Source organism: Carlito syrichta, unplaced genomic scaffold (assembly GCF_000164805.1).
Source record: "Carlito syrichta isolate Samal-C Ts95f unplaced genomic scaffold, Tarsius_syrichta-2.0.1 Scaffold123370, whole genome shotgun sequence".
NCBI classification, from domain to species: Eukaryota; Metazoa; Chordata; class Mammalia; order Primates; family Tarsiidae; genus Carlito; species Carlito syrichta.
The window spans coordinates 419,154-427,393 of NW_007067466.1; positions in this window are offsets into that span (position 1 = coordinate 419,154).

The following is an 8,240-nucleotide window of genomic DNA, read 5'->3' on the forward strand; positions in this document are numbered from 1 at the left end:
TTTTTTAAGCAGCACTAGGAATTATAAAGACATGATGGATTACACTCCATAAATATTAAAAGATTCTGCTCACCAAAAGACACCACTAAGAAAAGTAATAGATACAGCACAGAGTAGGAGAGTAGAACATATATATCTAATAAATGTATCATATCTGAAATACATCTCAAAACTCAATAAGAAAATATAATCTATTTAAATGTCAGTTGCATTGCAAAATTGTATATACACTTTGGAAAACTGGCATGTTCTTGCAAACTATAATATATATATGTATATTTTTTACTTTATAAGAAAATCACTTTGATGCTACTTTGACTTTTTTCTCTTTCTTGTGCACACACTCACACCCATACATGCACATACATACACCTAAAATAAATTAAACATTTGTATCCTCAAACTGGATATAACCTAGATGTCCATCAACAGGATAATGGCTAAAAACCCCTTGTAGTATATTCATACAATAGGTTTCCATTCAACAACAGGAAGGAATGAACCACTAAAAGGCACAACAGCATGGACAAGTCTAAAAGATATGATGAGTGAAAGAAGTTTAATCTAAAAGCACATATACCGTATGGTTCCATTTAAATGAATTTCTAGAACTTGCAAAATTAATCCATGATGATAGAAAGCAGAACTGTAGTTAGCTGGGGAAGATAAGACATGGACTGCCTAGAAAGGGGCTGAGGGAGCTTCCTGGGGTGGTAGAAATTTTGTATCTTAATAGGTATGTGGTTGAACATTTCTTCATGTGTCTGTTGGCTGCTCGGATGTCTTCCTTTGAGAAGTGTCTGTTCATATCTTTTGCCCATTTTATAATGGGGTTGTTTGTGTTTTTCTTTTCAGCACATTTGAGTTCCTTGTAGATCCAAGATGTTAAGCCTTTGTCAGACCTGAAGTTGGCAAATACTTTTTCCCAGTCTATGGGCGGTCTCCCTGCTCTCTTGACGGTTTCTTTGGCTTTGCAGAAGCTTGTCAGTTTAATGAGGTCCCACTTGTCTATCTTCTCTCTTATGGCTTGTGGGTTTTGGGTTTTATTCAGGAATTGGATGCCAGTTCCAATTTCCATGAGGGCATGTCCTTCATTTTCTTAGGTTCTTATGGTTTGAGGTTTTACATTTAGGTCTCTGATCCATTTAGAGTTAATTTTTGTGTATGGGGATAGATAGGGGTCCTGTTTCAATCTTCTGCATGTGGTCAGCCACTTCTATACTGTTGGTGGGAGTGCAAACTAGTGCAACCTCTGTGGAAAACAGTATGACGATTCGTAAAAGCTCTAAATATTGACCTTCCATATGACCCCTCAATCCCCCTACTGGGAATATACCTTGAAAAACTCAAATCACTCTACAAAAAAGATACCTGCACACGTATGTTTATCACAGCATTGTTCACAACAGCAAGAACCTGGAAGCAACCAGGCTGTCCATCAAAAGAGAACTGGATTTTAAAAATGTGGTACATATACATAATGGAATACTACGCAGCCATAAAAAAGAACAAAATCATGAATTTTGCAGCAACCTGGATGGAACTAGAGTCTATAATACTGAGTGACCTCTCACAGAAACAAAGATCTGCGTATCGCATGTTCTCACTCATATAGTGGACCCTGAACATCCAACGTAATACTGTAAGAAAATGACTGACAGTGGTGGGAAACTATGGGGGGTAGGGGAAGGGAGATGGGATTAACGGTAGTAAATATCTGTCTGGGGATGGGGAGACACCTCTTATCAGCAAGGGTGCCTGAATGAAGCATATTTGTATACCTAACCCTTAACTGTACCCCACAATACCATAATAAAAAATATTGATTATAAAAAAAAATTGGCATGTGATTCACATGATGATGTGTTTATCAAAATTCATCAACTGATATACTTAAGATTTTGACTTTTTGCTATGCAAAGCAAGGTTTGCTCAAAAAAAGCTTAAAATATAAAGGAAAAAAGACTGAATCTGCACAGGGGGAAAATGTTTCCAATATCAGAGCCACAGCACAAAGAACAGAGTGACTCGGGTGATTGGTTACTGGATTGCCACAACAACAGGGGAAGGCATGGCTGCCAGGAGCCGAGAGGAAACTAAGGCTTTCATTCCCATCTGACTGGGCCAGATCTTAAGACACCCCTGGTGGGACCTCCAAGTGTCAATGCTACATCTGGTTAGGACAGTGAGCCTCTGATGCTGGCAGGTGGTATTTGAGAATGTCTGGTCAGGTTGGGGTCAGAGAGAGGCCAGGCTGAGGTCAGACAGAGAGATAACTTCAGTACCCCCCTTTCTGCCACAAAGCCCCCCTTAATCTCTCTGTCTTGAGCATATAGTTTGGTTTTCCATAAAAATGCCCCTGACTATTCATGTAAAGTAAATAAATGACTTTTCTCACTTTCTAAATCTTGCTAAGTCCCAAAGGGTTGAGTCATCTGGTAAAAACGAATCATCTCTGCCTCGGTTTCCCTGTGTTCCCACACCAATTTCCATAAGAAAATATCACTTTGATGCCAATAAGCAGTCTGACTTTTTTCTCTTTCTTGTGCACACACTCACACGCACATACGCACATGCACTGCCTCTGTCCTCGGCAGACTTGTCGGCAGGCTCTCTGCCTGAATGCATACACAGAGTGGGGCCCAACATACACAGACCCTTTAAGTGTGATGAGGACCAGAATTTGAGCCCAGTGATCGCTCCCACCAGTGCACAGCCTGAGAGATTCCTCCCCCACACATCCACCCACGCAGACCTTTAAGCTAAAGTGGTGCATGGGCTTCAGCTGCCACCACAGCCGAAGAGATTTAATTCCAGTCATATAAAAAGGAAGGCTCTACGATGCCCGCCTGCTTTCTTTTTCTGCCTCCCTTCCCTTGTCTAAGTCCCTCATGTGGCTTCCTCAAGCAGGCTAAATTCGCCAGTGAGATCGCCTTACCCACCCACCTTATTTCACAGATGGGGAATCTGAGTTATGAGAAGAGAAGAAATTGCCCCCAAAGTATGTGGTCAGTGAGGGTCAATGACTAAACCAGAATCCTGAACTCCTGGCTTCCAGTCCTGGGTGCTGTCTGAGACACAATGCCACCTGTGCAAATTTCCTTTCCCATCAGGGGAGTGGGCTTATTCCCACTGGAAAGTGACATCTAGGCTAGGAATTCTCCCATGGTCTGCTGGGGAAATCATGTGATGGCTTCCCCAGTTCTGGGGTGAGTGCACACGTAGGGCAACTTTAGAATTATCAGTTGGAGCTGGGCTCGGTGGCTCAGCCTGTAATCCCGCACCTTGGGAGGCTGAGGTGAGTGGATTGCCTGAGCCCGCAGGTTCAAGACCCACCTGGGCAACTAGGCGAGACTTCACCTCTACAGTAAATTAAAAAAAAAAATTAGCCGGGCGTGGTAGCGCGCGCCTATAGTTCCAGCTACTTGGAAGGCTGAGGCTGAAGGAGCACCAGAGGCCGGCAGGTCGAGGCTGCGATGGCCGGGAGCAGCCACTGCACTCCAGTCTGGGCAACGGAGCGAGACTCCAACTCAAGAAAAAAAAAAAGAATTATCAGCGGAGGGGCGGGGGGGTTCTACCCTCAGTTGTTCACTGGGAACATACCACAGAGGTACAGATCCTGGTAATAACCCTGGGCAAACCCAGTGGAGTCAGATGTAATGAGGCCACACACACCACTGAGAGCAGCCTAGCATGTGCTCAGGATGTGTTGGTTACAGGAAGATCAAAAAAGGAAGTGAAAGGCATAGTTTCAATATGCTGTCTCTTTCAACACACTTGGATGTTGCCCCTCCGTGGATATGTGGCCACCAGCCAGTTTCTGAGCCTTAAATGGGGAGAAACAGTTATCTCAGCATCTGCTCAATGAATGGTAGCAGGGGCTGGCTCGTTCTGAAGACCTGGTTTCAGAACTCAGCAAGCACAGCACCCAGAGACCAGCTCTGGGTGTCCACAGCCAATGTTTCCTGAAAATGATCAGAGGGCAGAAGGATGAGTGGGAGAGGTGGAGCTGTCCACTGTCTTGGTGCTGATCTGCCTGGAACTCCAGCCTGGTCAGCAGACCCCTGGTAAACTTCCAGGCAGTGGCTGAGAGGGTGGGGAATGGAGTAGGACAAGGAACTGGGAGAAATGGCTTTTTTTAAAGGCTCTAGTTCTGGGATTACAAGACAAGCTCCACTGCCTCACTACAGTCAAGAGACAGGAAATGAACAGGGCCAGACATCTTTAGAAGTCAGTTCAAACCCAGAGAAGCCATTGTTCATGAGCCGGTTCAATGCCTCGCAGACTAACACTAAGGAAGATCAATCACATACTTCTTTGCTCCTGAAACCAGGATGAGTTGCAAATAAAGAAGTTGCTGTCACCACCAGCAAATTTAATGGATTTTCAAAGCGAGATACAAACTCACTGGCTGACTATGTGCATATGTGAGTTCGGTGGGGGAGGAAGGGCTCTGTATCTGAGCCAGGTAGACTCTAGCTGGACTGCAACTCTTTCTATTTGCCCAACTGTGGGGCAACCGTGGTGTTGGTGATGGCCCCCTGGGCAGAGGGAAGGCCTGCATTCTGATCTCAGATCTGCCACAGGGTATCTGCGAGCTTCTTAGCAGACCCAATCCATACACAGGGTGGCAACCTCTGTCCTGTAAATGGTAAGTGGAGAAATGTACTTAAAATTCTCATCAGAAGGCCTGACTTACAGCAAACCCTCAGACGGACACTGAATTCCTACACAACTCAGTTGGTACTCAGTCCAAGCATCCAGTTTGGGAAGACAAGTCAAGGAGAGAAGAAAGGAAGTGATAGTTAATTGGGCATTGTCAAGAGAGATGGGGCAACCAAAACTGGATATCATAACAGAGCCAGCATGATTACATGAATAAGCCTGGGTTCACTTTACCTCTCTCGTCATTTCTGGGAATGCTGCTTACCCTCTTTGAATCTCAGTTTCCTCATCTGTATGATGAGGTTAACTGAAGTACGAGGTTGGAACCAAAAAATCCCAGAATTTATTTATAAAAAGTTGGGTATTTATTCTTACATATTTAAACACCAGTCACTTTCAAAGTGCTCTCTGTTCGATGTAATACACCTATCAAGATGCTTTTTCCACTGCCCTGAACAGCTTTTGGACTTGTCCATTTTGATGCCTTTTAATGTTGTTTTTTTTTTTTTTCACCTCTTCCACATCAGCAAAACTTTTCCCTTAGAGGATTTTTTTCATCCAAAGAAACAAAAGAAAAGCCACTCAGGGTGAGATTGGGTGAATAGGAAGGATGGGCCATGGAGGTCATGATGTCTTTGGTCAAAAACTGCTAAACACTCAGCATGGTGTGGGCAGGTGTGCTCATAAATCATCCATCATGAAATGGACAAATGCATTGAAAGAATCGCCGAAAAGAGAAAAGAAATTCACTGAAGCTGAACCCAATCTCTAACAACAATGCTAGCTGTCACACTGATGCTGATGGGTTCCTAGAACACTTACCTAGCAGAGGAAGTCTGTACTACAAGGGAGTCCCCCTCCAAAAAAAAGATACTTCTGTTTTTTGGGGGTCCCCTCTTGTATCTTTAAGGCTGCCATATCTTGATCATAGCAAATCTTTGATAAATGTGGTCCAGCATTCTGAATCCCATCAGACAGTGGGGCCTCAGCTTCTCCTGGGAGCCTGTCAGTGGACACTGCCAGGTATCAGGCTTCTTCTTCTCTCTGGCTGAACCCACTGTCTTCCTTTCCTGGCCTTTGGGGTCTGGGCCCATGGCAAAGACCCTGTCACCAAGCCAGTTCTTCTCTTCTCTGGTAATGAGCAAATGAGCCAGTGGCTCAGCGGTCCTGCTGGAAGGACTCTGTTTCACTGATTCTGCTTACTCAACTTGAGGGCCAGGAGTGTACATAAACAGCCTTCCTGGGGAGGAACCACCTGTCTGATAGTAGCAGCAGAGAGAGCAGTAGACAGAAAATCAGGGTCCTGGGTTCCAGGCCACAGTTTGCCACCTACCAGCCATGTGTCCTTATGCAAAGATCGTTCCCACTGGGGTCTCAATGTCCTTATCTGTACAATGAGAGCATGCGCATGCCGTTCCTAGAATGCCCAGGCTTCTAAAAGAATCCTATGAAGTTGTGTAAATGCCTTACAAATGGAAACTAGTGGAGATGCCTGGATGCTGCAAATCCTGGAAGCCATCACCTGAATGGAACTAGCCTTCCTGCCTGTTCTTCAGCCTGGCATTGGACTGGCATCCAGAATTTGCCCTTGCCTTTTCTCCCTACTTTTATTCAGACTCACCTTGTGCTCCAGAACCACGACTATGTGCCAGACATCGACTTCCAGGCATTTGCCCAGGCACCTCCTTCCCCATGGAATGCCAGATCCTGGCTCTCCTCCACTCGCAGAAATCCCAGTTTCTCCAAAGCACGCACTCTCTGTCTTCATAGCACGTTTATAGAATCTCCCCGGGACATGGGTGACATTCTAGCTTCTGTTTGATTTATATCAATATTTTATGCTTTTCTAATGATAAGCAGGGAACGAACCACTGCAGTCCCTAACCTCTCATTGGACTGTGTGTCCACGCACATGTGTTCGATAAATACTGTGGCCCAGTCAAAAGAAGACAGGTTTTAATGTCCAGTACATGTGGATTCAGATCCTCACTCTAGCATCTCAGGCAATTCATTTTATCCTCTCTATTGATTCCTACTTGGAATGACCTTGAACAAAGTTTGAACTTTCTGGACCTTAGCTCCTTCATTTGTCAAGATAGAACCATGATATCTATGCCAAAGGGTTGCTGCAGAGATGGCTAATGAGGCACCTCTCTGACTGCCTGTATATAGTCCTGTTTTTGAGCCCTTCCCCAGGGTCCAGTTACAGCATTTAATGACTCATATTCACTCTGTCACGAACATCCCGTAACTGCTGACTTCTCCCCATCTCGAAAGAGCATGTGCAGATCTGGCCACAGTATGTTCCCCTGTTGGACACACTCCAGGCCTTGCGGCCTCAGACTGAGACCCAGGAATGTCCAGTCACCACTGGCCACACCAGGTGGTTTCAGAATGGGGTTGTCTGTGGCTCAGGACAGAAGTCTGAGACTGCTAACATGGTGCAATGGTCACACGGAGGAGGTGGCATCTTATGGAGGCAAAAGGGTTGCAGGGGATCTGAGAGCTGCTGCCTGTCTGTCCACTCCTCACCTTCCCCACAGGGTCTTGATGGAGGACAGAGTGGCCATGGCCCCTTCACACTTCCCTGAGATGGAGCTGAGACCTGGTGTGCCCCAGAGTCCCCCTAGTCCGGACCAATCTTGCCAACCACCTTCCTCCCCATTTTCTAAAGTGTTCTGGCACATTACCTCATGCAGATTTCTCATATACTCAAACGAGCTGCCCTGCCAGACCTAGGGCAGATGGGTGTGCGGGTTTCAGGGCTTTCAGAAGGCAGTGGCTGGAAATCGAAGCAGGAATGTTGAGTATCAGCCATACCAGGGCTGCTGCCGGGGATGGCTGCGAACAGGTAGGTGGGTCTGCCCAGCTAGGAGCACTCAGGGTCAGATAAACACCTTTCACAGCTGAAGGGATGCCTAAGAGATGTCACAGACAGCCTTTGGGTCCCTGCAGCAAGCTTGAGGATGCTACTGAATCTCCAGCAGTAGGTGTGTTGGGAAGAAGGCACCGTGAACTGAGTGTCTCTTGCAATGCAGCAACTGTTTGGGGGACGGGCTAGGGAGAGATCTGGAGCCGAGCCCTTGGCCATGCAAGACAGAGAGGTGTGAGCTCCTTCCCCTCTCAGCAAGAGTAGCCACCTGGAGCTCCCCCAGTTCAGCCCAGAAAGGAAGGAGCCCCAGTCCTGGGAAGCGCAGCCCTGAGACGGGTGAACGGAGACTCCCATGTCCAGGTCTGACCAGGCTAGTGTGCAGAATGGGGCAGGTGGCAGTGAGGCGTGAAGGTGCCCGGGCATTCCTTCCTTTGCTCAGAGATCTCCTTGACTCAGCCTGTCTTTGACGTGCAAGGAAGGATGTTGGGGGGCGGGGGGAGACCCGGGGAGCCAATCCCCCGGCACCGAAGCCTTCAGGGCTAGTTTCCCCCGAGAGTGTGCGACTGTGTGCGCGTGTGCGCGCGCGCCATCAGTGGGGATTTCTGCGATAGAAGCAGCCAGATTCCAGAGAGAGAGAGAGAGAGAAAGAAGAGGAGGGGGAAGAACAAGCGGGGAGGAGAAAATTGGGGGGGGGAGAAACAGA